Genomic DNA, 14,260 nt, shown 5'->3' with positions numbered 1-14,260 from the left:
TGTGGCACGTGAACATATGATTGTGCATTCACGAGGAAGGAGTGTGTCAGGCAGCACAGAGCTACTCTCAGGAACATGGGTTTAAGTCCTGACTTTGCAGCTTGTCACTGAACAACTCCTGCAAACACAGACACATAACACAATGGGACATAATTGTCCTCACCCCCAAGATGGTTATAGGCTTTATATGAGCTAGTTATGGGAAGCGCTTGGCACAGTCCTGGCATTCTGAGGCAGTTCATAAATGTCATTAGTTACTGTTGCTACTATTTTTATAAGGATTACAAGGTCATTCACCCAATGCTCTCTCCTCAATCACTCTTATCAGATTCCACTAACATAAATGGTGCATCCACAATGGGTTAGGGATCTTCCAGAGCCCCCCTCCCATCCCCTGTGCACTTGTACATGCAGCTAGTAGCCCCAAAGACTGACCATGGCCAATGCGAAGGCAGGAAGATCAATGAGAAAATCTGTGAGTTCTGCTTTTGTGCAGGCTTTTTTCTCAAAACTAATTATTTATTGGCTTATTTAGGTGCCTTGCCTGGATCACAGGCATTCCCAGGAGAGGCCCTCTCAGGAGGCAGGCCTCTTTGGAAGGTGCCAGAAGGGAAGAGAAGGAAGGACTTCTCATTTGCAGATGACTCGCAACACTGTCAGCAGCACACTCATTCCATTCAAACCACAAAGTCCTCACTAATACCCACTTCTGTGCATTTGCCAGGCACTACCGTAGGCACAGCGAATACAGCTGCAGATGAGTTTATCTTCTTGTGGGGAAGACCAACCCAAAATACACAAAAGCATAATATGCAGGTGGTGATAAGTGCCCCTTCGGCCCCCACCCCACCCACACGCACAAATTAAAAACCCAGGGCAGGCAGAGAATGAGCATGAAGTATTAGTACTATTACATGTGGCAGTGGTCAGGGAAGGTCTCTAGTGAGGAGATGTTTGGGCAGACACTATAAAGGGTAAAGGGGTAGCCCTCACAGGAGCCAAGAGGGCATCTCAGGTGGAGGGAAGCCGAAACGTGGAGTTTTCATAAAGTTTTTAAGAAAGATCAAGGAGGTCAGGACAGCTGAAGCAGAGAGAGAAAGAGAGAGAGAGCGAGAGCAGACAACAGCCATTGATGTCAAGGGAGGAACAGGGACTCGAGTCATGCAGGACCTTGCAAAGGGTTTTAGCTTTTACTCTGATTTTAGAAAGCTTTGATCTGATGTGTTTTAAAGCAATGGTTCTCGATAGTGAATATCAGAATCACCAGAAGCAAAGACAGATCTCACCCAGAGCAAAGGGGATGGCTGGCCCTATGAAGGCTGGAGCCCCAGACAGGCCCTAGACAGGGCCTCCAAGAATTGCATCCAGCTATGCTCCTTTCAGGGAGACCTCACTAATAACCACGTTCTTATTCATTTTGCGGATGCTCCCTTCCAGAGCCATCCTTCAACAGAGCACTTAACTGTGGCACACAGAACGCCCTTTCAGAGATAGTTCATAGGTACAGACCTGCCAGCTGTGCCAACAAGCCAGTCCCATCTGCCAGTGTCTTCAACAGCAATGGTAGCTACCTTTTCAGCTGATACTGTAGTCTGGAATGAAACCGAGGCAGCCAAGGCTTGAGAAAGTTAAACTGGAAAATGGTGACAAGCCACATTTGTATGGTACCTCGTTTGACCTGGAACATTGCCAGAGGGAAATTCTCCAAGGAGCAAAGTCCTTCTGGTAGAAGGCAGGTGGTCCCTTGAGGCGGCAGGCTCTCATGGCACAGAGCCTGAGAAATGCAAATTCGCCGATTGAATTAAGTGGGCACCTGAATGCTTGCTTAATCCGGCTCTATTGTTCAGTTCTGCTGGCCTTGCCAGCTGTAAAGAGGTGACCTTTCAGAAATAAGGGGGAAAGAAATCCGATGAGACTTCCTGGAAATTATTCCCTCCTTCCTTCCCTCCCTTCCTCCCTTCTTCCCTTCCCCCCTTCCTTCCTTCCGTCCTTCTTTCCTTCCACAGATCCTATGTTGAGCTCAACTGTGTGCCTAATTGCGCACTTGATAATGATGTTAAATGGTGATGGAGGCAGATTCCTTCCCAGCCCTGATGGAGTCTACTATGTCCCACTGGGTGACACAGATAATAAACAAGTACATGAGTAAAGCAGGTACTGCCTGTGCTCAGTGTGCGGGAGGAAGCAGGGCCTCATGACTGAGGATAACCAGAGGAGGTATGGAAGGTGGGCTTACGGGAGGCCTCTCTGGAAGGAACCCTCCATGTGGAACAGTGGAGGGAGGGGAGTGATTTAGGAAGAGAGAACGGAAAACTCAAAGATTAGTAGATGAAAAGGTTCTTGGGCAGTGCACAAAAAGAAAAAGCAGGAGACAGGAGACAGGTCTGAAGGAGAAGCTGGAGGATGGGATTATCAAAGGCTCCACAGATCATGATGAACAGACTGGATTTGGACTTTAATGTCCAAGGCAGTAGGGAAATGTTGGAAGGTGATACAAAGAGGAGAGACATGAGCTAATGAAACTTTCTAAGGTATTCAAGAACAATGCCTGGGAGCAATGGTCATGAGAATGAAGCCACCTTTGTAAAATTGTGACCGTAAGAGGAATATGACATAGCTGACTCCATCTTGCTTCTAGCCCCACGGGCTGGCAGTCCTCACTCATCCCTGGGCATAGGGCAAGCTAACACTGGGAAGAATTTAGTTGATTCTTTAATCTTAAAGCAAGAATGATAATAGCCTTTCCCGAAATGAAACCACCTTTGTAAAGCTCCTAAAAGGCCACAACGTTAGGATTAGGAGAGGGGTCTGAATTCAGCTAAGATGTAGGCATACGAGGTCACAAGATTTGGAACTTCCCCAATTATTCCTGTAGATAACATCACTATTGTAGAACCTAAGATGGGTTTTTTTGGAATGGTTTTCAGACTTTTGCATTCTGATGACCCACTGACCCCACCCAGACCTGGGATGCGTGATTCAACTGGAACTGAGGCTGACCCAGTGCACGAGGACCATTTTCCACACCCCTATGATTTCATCCCCAACCAATCAGCATTTTCCATTCCCTAGCTCCCTTCCTGCCAAACTACCCTGGAAAAACACTACCCTCCAAATTTTGGGGGAGGTTGATTTGGGTAATAATAAACTTCTGTTCTTCTGCTTGGCTGGACTTGTGTTAATTAAACTCTTTCTTTACTGCCATAATGTTATCTCAGTGAACTGGGTTTTACCTGTGCAGCAGGCAAGAAGAACCCATTGAGCAATTATAAGAACTAAGGAAGCTTCCAAAGCCTTTGTTCACTCTATCAAGTTTTTACGGTTTGTCTGCATTTCCCCATAGCGAAGAGAAACAAGAACACTAACAATAAGTAAGGTGGGAAGTGGAGAGTGAGTCCTAGAGACACACACAGGCATACACGTAAGTGCTTCCCTAAACAACCTACGAACTCCCAGCAACCCATTCACCCTTTGCACACACACAGGTGCTCAGGGGCATCCATGCTCCACCTCTATAAACACAGATTCCTGGCGCCATTTGCACTGGCCATCAGAACCTCCGTTATAAACCGAGTATCCTCCCAGCACATTCTTGTCTCTCTTCCAACACAACATTAGAATGCCATTCCAGGGCAGACAATTCATAAATAAGTTAAGCTTATTTGCATCCTTTCTCACACCCAGTGCTGTGAATGCCTTAGGCTTCTCCTGACCCGCTCACATGGAATAGTAGCCCATGAATTGTACACTCCTCACTCAGGACTGACTCTCTACTGTCGCCATCTCTCATTTAATCCTTGCAGGAACACGAAGAGGTTGGCAGTGCCGGATGGACGGCTAAATAACTGCTTTGCTCAATGTCTTTCCAGGAAAACTATTTCCTGTGCTTGACAAGCCACATGAGAATCCGCAGAAACAGCTCCTGAAGATGCTCCAAGTGTCTCCACATCTGCGTTCCTAGACACACCTCAAATCCCTCAACAAACGTGATGATGAGGACACATGGGTTCTGCAGGTGCTGAGTCAGCACTTTTCACGCATTATCTCATTTAATCTTCAAAATAACCTTTAGGGCTAGATATTATTCCTATTTTTACAGATAAGGAACCTGAGACTTACAGTGCAACCCATCGAATTCCACAAGCTATGCCCTAAACCATCATCTTAAATTCTCAACCATGTCATCTTTCTAAATGACTAAGGATGGGTTTGTATTTTCCTCGCCTTGTATTACAACACATGGTATATGTCGGTGAAAGGACCCCACTCTTGTACAACAATCTTACAAATTGCATCTAAACCCACATTTTGCCTGTGATGGAAGAAAACTCTTTATCAGCTAGAGGATTTATAAAGATCATTTACATAAACACTAGACACGCTGCTGTAGTGCCTTGTTGAGAACTAGAAAATTGTGCACACTTCTGAGGCTTCTAAAATACAAATATTTGGCAACTTGTCCTCAAATGGCCTGGCTAGAGTCATCTCCAGGAAAATCTGGGGTTCTGATTCATGCAGCATTCTGGTTAACTGAAAATTGCCAGTTTTTGCTCCTTACTAATCTCATTATCTTTGACAATTCCTACTTTAAAATTGATTTCAGGAAGAGCAGCAACAGCTATCATCATCTGGCTGTTTAGGTTTCCCAACTCTTTAGATCCCACAGAAATGGATATTTGCTCTATTTTCATTTTTATTTGTATTTGTATTTTGAGCTATTTTTATTCTGTTTTCTTCTGGCTCTTGAAGACCTGTGGATTTTTCACAGAGGTTTCTTGAGGTGCTGGCACGTCAATTCAAAATAGAAGGAAAAACATCACTCTAGCGGGCAAGAGTCAGTGTTTCTAGTGATGACTTAAAGGCCAAAGTAGACCCAAGCTTGTTTCCAAATCCGTTCTTGGAATTCTCCATTTGGTTTTCCAGATATCCCTGAGAGGGGCCCAAACACTGCAGGCTTTTGTTTGGTTTTATTTCTTGCTTTTGTTTTGTAGTTATTTTGTCCCTCCTATAGCAGAGACCAAGTTAGTTTACATCGTTTTGACTAATATTCCATATCCAGACTGGCAACCTGTGGACAGAATTCAGCCTGATGTGATGTGATGGGGCCAAGATACGCACACCAGGAAATATTCCGATTTCAGAACAAAAAATAAGAACACTTCGAAAACACAGCTATAAAGAGCAGAGGCGGCTTGGGCTGGGTAACCATATCTGAAACACGAATGTTGCTTTTTCATCCAAAATACCTCGAGGTCTACTCCACATACTGCAAGCAATGTGAGCATTTCCTATCCCACTCCTTCTGCTGAAATGAATCCTTCTTCAGCAGAAGTGGGGAAATAGCTCAAAAGCACCATCCAAATTCGGTGGGAGATTTGGCGTGGCACCAACTTTCAAACAGTATAATGGTTTATCAATCTCCCTCTTCTTTGCTGCATTCAACAAGCAGGGTACCTGCCAAAATCCTGCTAAAAATATCCTCGGCATCTGTAGCCCCTCAGCCATCTCTGGCTGATTTGGGTGGGTAATTGACCTTTTGAGCAGGTGGACAGCCAGAAATTTATTTTTTTTCCTGGATTGAGTCTAAGTTGACTTAAAACAGATGTTCCTTCAATGCCGATTCGACATTTATAATGGAAATACTCTCAAGCACTGTTCAAGGGGCTGTTAGAACCCAGAATGCACAAAGAAGGGCCCTGTGATGTTCTGGGGCTGAAGGAGTTAAATAAAGCCACCTTCCTCCTCGGGCTGAAAACCAGGAGGTACCTCTTGCAGGTGAAATAGGAAAGGAAGCTGTCACTTCTTATTTTCAGGTTTGCAGAAAAGCCTTTTTTTAAAATGTAAACATTCATTAAACTAATTTGAAGTTGTCATTACTCTCCACCCCTGCTGTTTTATATCAGATTATTCCTAAGTGCTTGGTGAAGAATCCCATAAAGCCACACTCAATTCCTCTGCAGGGGATAATCGCATAGTTTGCACTGTGATTTACACCACACGGCACCGGGAAGTGTCCTCAACTTTGAAAGGCCTTGGTTCCCTGGCAAACAGTCTCTGCCTTCCCTATGGAAATAAATTCCAGTTGTCCCTCCACGACTATTATGAGGTCCCCATTACCTTTTCTCCATCCAACTGAAGATAATTAAAAGCAGTCCAAAGCACATGCCAGAAGCTATTGGACATTTTATTAATAAATGGAGAACTAAGAAAATGATATGCCCCATTATGGTTTTAAACTGTAAGATACACTTAATGCTTCTTCCTCGCTTTCCCTCTCCCCAATCTCCCCAACCTTGAGTCTGGGGCCCCCAGTCTCCCTAACCTTCAGTCTTGGGTGGCCAGTCATTCTGTGCTATGAGATCAGGTGGGATGGGGAGATATATTTCACTCTTGCATCTTCTAGCTGAAGTTTTGCTGATAAGGGCATCACAAACCACACTCTCCCTTGAAGAAAATGATTCTAAGGTGGGTAGGGGCTGTGAAAAGAATGCGGGCACTACAGGGGGAGGCCAGCGTCTGAAGTCCCACTTTGCCAATATCACAGTGACCCTCAGTTACTGTACATCCCATGTATGTAATGGGAATCATAGTGTCTACCAAGTAAGGCTGCCAAAACCTTGACAGGAGGTGGTGAGTATACTCAAAGAACCCAGTACAGAGCCTGACATAGAGGCATATTAGCTATGATCAGTATTGCCGTTAATATGCTTAAAACCATAATGACCCTAAGAGAAGTAGCCCTGAGCAAAATTAGGACATGCCCAGTTTGTTTTCCGTGCAGCTATAACTCTTCTGTTTCTTTCCTCCCATTCTTTGCCCCTGAACCAATGCTGTCATGGATCAGTGCTCACACAGCCTTAAAATGGACCTGTGCTCTGTCCCAGTGTCTCTGAGTGTTGCTTTCTAAATAGACTAACTCTCGTCTAGAAATCAGCAGCTTCTAGTTGTTGAATGGGTATCCCCGCAGGTAAAATCTGCATTTTGCAAGAGATGTGAATGCTTTACACCCAGAGTGCCAAGTGCTTTGGTACTTATACCAGTACTCCCACACTCACTGCACACATTCCAAGTGGATCATGGAACTGCATTCTTCTTGGTTTGCCAAGCCCTTAGAAGGGAGTAATCTTGTAATTCATCACCAGTCAGTGCTGGGCTAATATAAAAAGATACTACTAAGCACAAATTGGAAAAATCCAGTCTGCACCAACCATAAATTTGGAATCCAGACAGGGCTTTAGAGTCCTTCTTAACATTTTATACAGTCAAGTCAGGCTTTGGATTTGGCACACAAAATGAGATCTGGTTATCATTTCTGCCTCCACATAAAGGATTGAGAGGCTTTCAGCACCAGGGCCACCCAATGTACCTCCCTTGCACTCAAGGGGCACATCCCTTAGAGAGGCTGTGTGGTATGAATATGAGTGTGTAAGTCTGAATTCCAGTCTGAATGTTCTGCCATTGACTAGCTGTGCAAGCTTCAGCATATTCCTTAGCCTCTCTGTGCTTGTTTTTCCATCAGTAAAATAACAACATCTATTTCATAGTGCTTTTGGGTGGATGGAAGTTCTTAGAACGGCCCGTGGCATACAATAAGCTTTAATTAACCAATGTTTGTTTCAACAAAATTATTGGCCACTATCCCTCAAATCACATCAAACACCTAACTCTCCAAAGGCGCCTGCAAGGAGACTGAGAGTCTTAAAAAACAGAGAATATGGACTAAAGCTCTTCTCCATACAGTGACAATGGCCTCATTGGTTACATTAAACAAAGATGAAAATTGTAGCTCAGCTCGTAATTAGGTTTACAAAATGAGACTGGAAAATACTCCTCAAGTGCCCAGTTGCTTTTGAAGACACAAGACATATGTCACTGCATTCTTCTTGGTTTGCCAAGCCCTTAGAAGAGAGCAATCTTGCTATTCATCACCAGTCAGTGCTGGTCCAATATAATAAGATGCTACTAAGCACAAACTGGAAAAATCCAGTCTGCACAAAGCATGACTTGAGGCTTCTATCCATCTTCAGTGGCATCAGAAAGCATGGGCATCCATGCTGACACCATCATTCAGTTTTCAAGAACCTTACCAATCAACAGCCAGTGGCCAAAAGCCTCATTGGAGAGGCAGATAGGCTATAAAACGCACGACAGTAAGCACTCACAATGTGGCCAGCAAAACAGCATTGTAGTATTTTTGCAATTTCCAAAACTATTTTTGGAAATACTGCAGATAGAATCTCACCAAGTTCAAGGAAATGAATTAGCAAGAAAAATCAGGCTTGGTGGGTTTTTATGTTCTCCTCCCCACCCCCACTGCCCAAGTATAGGTGAGGACAATGGTGGTTGACACAGAAACAACGATGGACTAACTACACATCTGGTTTGTATCCAGAAAAATAATCAGTTTGAGCTCATTTGGTTTCAGTTATTTATCAGCTTTGTACAAAAAATAAATAAAATAAAATGGAACCTATTCAATAAGGAATTGCCAAGGACAAACTTTAAATGAATGAACTCTCAGTGTAGCAAAAGCAACATTTCTGGAGGAAAAAAAGAAACTGAACTTGATAAATTACTGAAGTTGTTAATAAAGCTATTTTTGTGTGTGCGAACCAGTCCAAATTACTTTTAAGTAATAAGAGGGTAATGTTGTCTTTGATACATGTGGTAGGATAATTAGCAGAACAACTTTTTTAAATGTTTCAAGTTTACTCATTTCTCAAGGGCTCCAAATTTCTTAGTAAAAAGATTGAGATGCCTGGCCAACATAGTGAAACCCCATCTCTACTAAAAATACAAAAAATTAGCCGGGCATGATGGCAGGCGCCTGTAATCTCAGCTTCTTGGGAGGCAGGCTGAGGCAGGAGAATCGCTTGAACCCAGAAGGCGGAGACTGCAGTGAGCCGAGATCGCGCCGTCGCACTCCAGCCAGGGCAACAGGGCAAGGCTCCATCTCAAAAAAGAAAAAATATATAAATAAAAAAGATTGAGATGCAATGGCAAATTCTCAAACACTGTTGAGTTTCTACTTTATATGTAGGTGTCAAGCTCTGCATTTCAATATCAAGATCAAACCCATATTGGTGAGCTGATTGTTAAAGTGTTTGAGAACAGGTAGTTGACAATATAGTTAATGTGCTCACTTAAGCCATTACACACTAGATTAAGGACTTCAACATGAGGGTGTCTTTTATGCTGTATTTTATGGTTAAACAGTGCATTTCAGGATGACAACAAACTGTAATAGCATATTCATGTAGTTTTAGGATGAAATCAATTTCTTGCAAACACAATTATTGTTACATAATTCTCCCACCTGTTTATGAGTCTCTGCGAATTAAATTAAAACACAATTTCGCATTAATTTAAAATGTCATTTTCAAAAGGATACATTTCCTATAAAGCTTACGACTGATAACAATCTCCAGAAATCAGAGTATTATTGACAAGAAGCCATAAATCTGTACAGTAGTCATTGTTTTACTTTTAAATCAGATTTAAGGTGCTATGTGTTACCTTTACTGATCTCTATTTCTAGGTTTTGACATGTCCAAAGTGTATGGAGAAGAGTAAGTCCTTCTCTGGTTCTTCTGTAAATACATTTTCCAGAGTTAGCAAATAAAAATACACAATCTTCATCGAAATTTGAATTTTAGATACACAACAAATCCCTTTGTTAGTGTAGAATAAAATAATATTTTAGTAGAAGTATATCGTAAACATTGCCAGTACGCACATAGATACGGTGAGTAAACCCAAAGACAGAAGTTTAGCTCAACCAAAATAAGTACTAGTTGATTGATTATATAAATCACATATCCAAGGAAATTTTTTTCCTTCCAGGGATTAGGCCAGCTTGTTAATGGTCAAGTTATTTTCATTCACCACAAAATGTGAATGTCTTTTCAATTCCATATATCATGACTGACATACTCGCCTCCTCCCTCCTTTCCTTCCTTCCTCCTTTCCATCCCTCTTTTTCCCCTTCTTCCCTCTCTCCCTTCCTTCCTTCTCTCACTACATTCATCATTCTCTTTCAATAAATGGTAACATAACAATAATCACACAATTCAAAAGTCTATATTTATCCAGAGTTTACTACCTGCCAAATGTGATACTAAAAGCAGCTTGTTTTAGCCTCACAACAACTCTAGATCTAGGAATTATTTTCTTCTCTCTCATTTTATATAGAGAAAATAGAGGCTCAGAGATGCAAAGAAAGTTGCCCACCATCACACATCTTGGAAGGGGGGGCACACCTATATCTGCCTGACTCTCTCTATCCAGGTACACACTCTATCCTGGAACTATAACAAATGAAGAAGGAGAATTTTTTTTTTTTTAAGTAAGATATATCTCCTACCCTGGCTAAGCTCACAGATTAGCGTGGAGGAAAAGTGATGTTTTCAAAATCACCTTTATGCAGTGAGATTTGCAATCACTATGAGAATAGCATCGTGAGCTTGAATAAGAGCCCGAGAAGAAGCAAACGGCGATTTGAATGATTTGGCCAGTGGTAATGATGATGTATCTGTATTTCTAATAACATGGAAGGATATCCTTCCACATTATGGATATGGAAATAATTCAGATGACACACCAGGTGAGTAAATGGAGTCTCAGAGGAACTTGGCAACATGGCAGAGCTGGGATGGATCAGAGCTGGGATTCGAGTCCAGGTCTTTCTAAATTCTTGACCACCTATGTCTTCTACCTTGCCTATTCTGAGCTCCCTCAGAATGCAAACCATGTGCTAGCCTGTAATACCATAGTAGGCCAGTTCCTCCAGTTCCCATTTATCAGGAACTTGAGAAAAATCCAAATTGTCATTCAAGGATCAAAGGACTCACACTGGTGCCCTCCCCCCAAAATCACCAACTATCTGAAGGCAATGAGAGAGTTAAAATGGATCAAATCTCCAAGTGTGGCTCAGCTCAGCCACAGGAAACACAACAGCAATAATAATGGTTTTTACAGAAAGACTCTGACGAGAAGGAGCCTGAGAATTGAACCTATCACACGAAACTAATGCTTAGCAAAAACAGTTGGTAAAAATGCTATGGCCAGTGAATTACAGGGGTCTTCTTTTCTCTTTGATAATTTGGGGGCAATTGCATCCAAATTCTAGTCCATTGATTTCCACTCCAATTCATGCCCCCATGCTGGGGAGAATCGGCTGGAATAAACATAAGTTTGCCATTGGAAGACTCGTGATGTATCCTAAAAGAGGTCCAGGCAATTCTTGTCTCAACCATTAAAAGGAGAACTATAACGCCACTTCACACTACCCTCCGAACGACTCTCAGTGTGTTAGAGAACCTGCGCTAGCACTCCCCAAGCAGTCATAACAGATTAGTGGGTTAAGCTCTTCAATTCAGCCCCATGGCGGCAAAATCACTTCTGGTGTTTTCTAGAACTCCTTCATATTTTTCCTTCGTATTGGTAAAAGTGAACAATGATGCCAATGACATTTTCAAAAGTGATAGATAATAAATATCCTGTCCCTATAAACACACGACTATACACTCCTTAATTTTACCACTACGTTTTGTAGGTTTGAAGTGCCCAGCCCGCCTGAAAGGCTCTTTAGCTTCGAACTATTCCTATGACAATATGGAAGAAGCAGATATTTGTCCTTTAAAGAAAATCAAGTTCAATCTCATTGTATTTTCAAGATCATATAAACTTAGCAAGAAAAACTTCTTGAGTTAAAGGGATAGGGGAGAGAAGACTTATCCCAGCCAAGAGACATGACCCTTAACGGAGGGGGATTGGCAATGTTTGGAGACATTTGTGTTTGTGACAAGAGGGGGAAGGGATGCTACTGGCATCTAGCAGGTAGAGGCCAGGGATGCTGCTAAACATCCTACAATGCACAGGGCAGATCCCAACAAAGAATTATCCAACCCCACATGTTAGTAGTGCCAAAGCTTGAGAAACCCTGTACTCAAGTTAACTGAGTAAGCTTATAATGCCTTTGTCCCAGGCAACCCTCTGCCCCAGATAAAATTTACCTATCCTTAAACCACAGGACAAGGCACAGACCTCATTCATGACACTAAGCTGCACATGGGTCCAAGGTGACTCCTCCATGCATTACAGTCATTCTTCAAAGAATGTACAAATTGTCATGAGAATTCACTTTTCTTCAGGGGTTCTATTTTCCCCTCCAAAGTTTAAGTGTTCTGGGATAACCTCCGATGAAAAGAAATGCTGATTTTTTTTTTTTTTTTTTTGTCTAGTGAGGGCCTATTACTTAGCACTAAAGACCAAAGAAGGGAAATTTTAGTAAAAAGACAGGGAGGTGTTGATGGCTGGTTTTACAAGATGAGAATTTAACGGGGATAGTGGTTTTTTGTTTTTTTTTTTACAAGCTGAGCTGTGCTAAGCTATTCAAATTAGTAATTCTATCAATTAAAGCCTTCTATTTCATGGAAAGTACTTGCTAAATAGAAGATTAGGCAACAGATCAGAGAATGAAAGAATTACTGAAATGGAGCTCAAATATTTATGAGAAATTTACATCTGGGAGACTTCCCTCTTCTTATCCTTGCTTCCAAAGGGAAATCCATAAAGAGAAGATAAAGAGCAAAGCTTAGTCCTCAACATCCACAAGCCTAAGAAGTCTGACTCACTTTGAGTTTTAGGAAAGAAGAAATTGTTTGGTTGCCACACATACTTGGTACTGCCATAAAACAGGCTGATTCCATAGGTCACATAGAAAAATTAAATTCACTATTCATAATTTATTGCCCTTGGGTGTTTGCTCTGGTTATTTATTGCTCTGTAGAAAACAACCCCAAACATACACCTTTAAACAATAGCAATTGTTTATTCTGCCCATGAATCTTCAGTTTGCACAGGGCCTTGGGGTGGGGAATGGGAAGTAACTTATTTCTGATTTTCAGTATCTAGGGCCTCAAATGGGATGACTTCCAATGGATGGAGGTTGGCCATTTCCTGCTCCACAGGGCCTCTCCACATGGCTAGCTGGGCTTCCTTCAACATGGCAGCCTCAGGGTAGTCAGGCAGTTTACACGGCCACTCAGCCATATTCCATTGGTCAAGCAAACGAATAAGTGCAGCCTAGATATAAGGGAAGACGAATTCAACTCTATCTCTCAATGAGATGAGTAGAAAAGAGTTGACATTCATCTTTATCACAATGTGAACTCAGCAAATATGTAATGTGAATTAGAAAGGCTGGCTAATTAAGCAATATAAACCAAAATAACAGAAAACAGCAAGTGTCCTGGTAATCATCGTTACTGTTTGCTTTATTCAATTAAAAGGTGCACATTTGAGGAGGAATTTTTTTTCTTCTACCTGTTTTGTCTCGTATGGATTATTTAGTTTTATATTCACTGGCTATTATTGAACATTTATACCATTTTAGGTCTCTGATGAAATATATAAACTCCATGGGAAAGCCATTTTCAGGGTGTTTTATCAGCCTGATTAGTCAGTAGAAAACCATTGCACACACAAACTCTCAAAATACAGAAAATCTCACTTGGTATTTGCTGCAATCGCTTTGAATTCTAGAACTTAATACACTGCCTTTTATAATACAATTTCTTCAGTTAATTTTCTGACCCCCTTTAATGATTTTCCTTTGTTTGTTTTGAGACAAAGGTCACACTCTGTCGTCCAGGCTGGAGTGCGGTGGCGTGATCATAGTTCACTGCAGCCTCAACCTCCTGGGCTCAAACAATCCTCTCACCTCACCCTCCTGAGTAGCTAGGACTTACAGACACACGACACCACGCCTGGCTAATTATTTTTAATTTTTTCGTAGAGACAAGGTCTCACTATGTTGCCCAGGATGGTCTTCAACTCCTGGACTCAAGGGATCTTCCCACCTTGGCCTCCCAAAGTGTGGAGATTACAGGTATGAGCCACTGTACCAGACCTATCTCTCTTTTAAAATCTGTAATTAGTTCCAGAAATTAATGTATTCCCCTGATTAAATCTGAAATTGCAACACACGCATTTTGGAAACACTTCTCCCTATTGTCATCTTGAAATGGAAATCACGCCAAAAGCATTTTCCTCCTCTAGGATGCAAATGAACAATCTGTACAAAAGCTTGAAATTCCTGAAATATCAAGTAAGAAAGATAAGAAACCGGGATAGCTAGGGGATATGTTTTGCGGGCCTAACTAAAACAATAGCGATTTAAGGAGGTATCGTATAGACACTTGATGAATCCTTTTATTATCTCTGAAAGATTTCCTGTTGCAGCACGCTTTTGTGGGTA

The 14,260-nt window shown here is 41.9% G+C and overlaps 1 protein-coding gene across 1 annotated transcript in view; it reads right to left on the bottom strand.

Annotated features, from left to right (window-relative positions):
* WWOX (WW domain containing oxidoreductase) overlaps positions 1–14,260 on the bottom strand; it is a 1,117,686-nt gene that overhangs the window by 144,050 nt on the left and 959,376 nt on the right.

This window comes from Pongo abelii, chromosome 18, assembly GCF_028885655.2.
Source record: "Pongo abelii isolate AG06213 chromosome 18, NHGRI_mPonAbe1-v2.0_pri, whole genome shotgun sequence".
Taxonomy (NCBI): domain Eukaryota; kingdom Metazoa; phylum Chordata; class Mammalia; order Primates; family Hominidae; genus Pongo; species Pongo abelii.
This window is presented reverse-complemented; position numbering and strand designations above follow the sequence as displayed.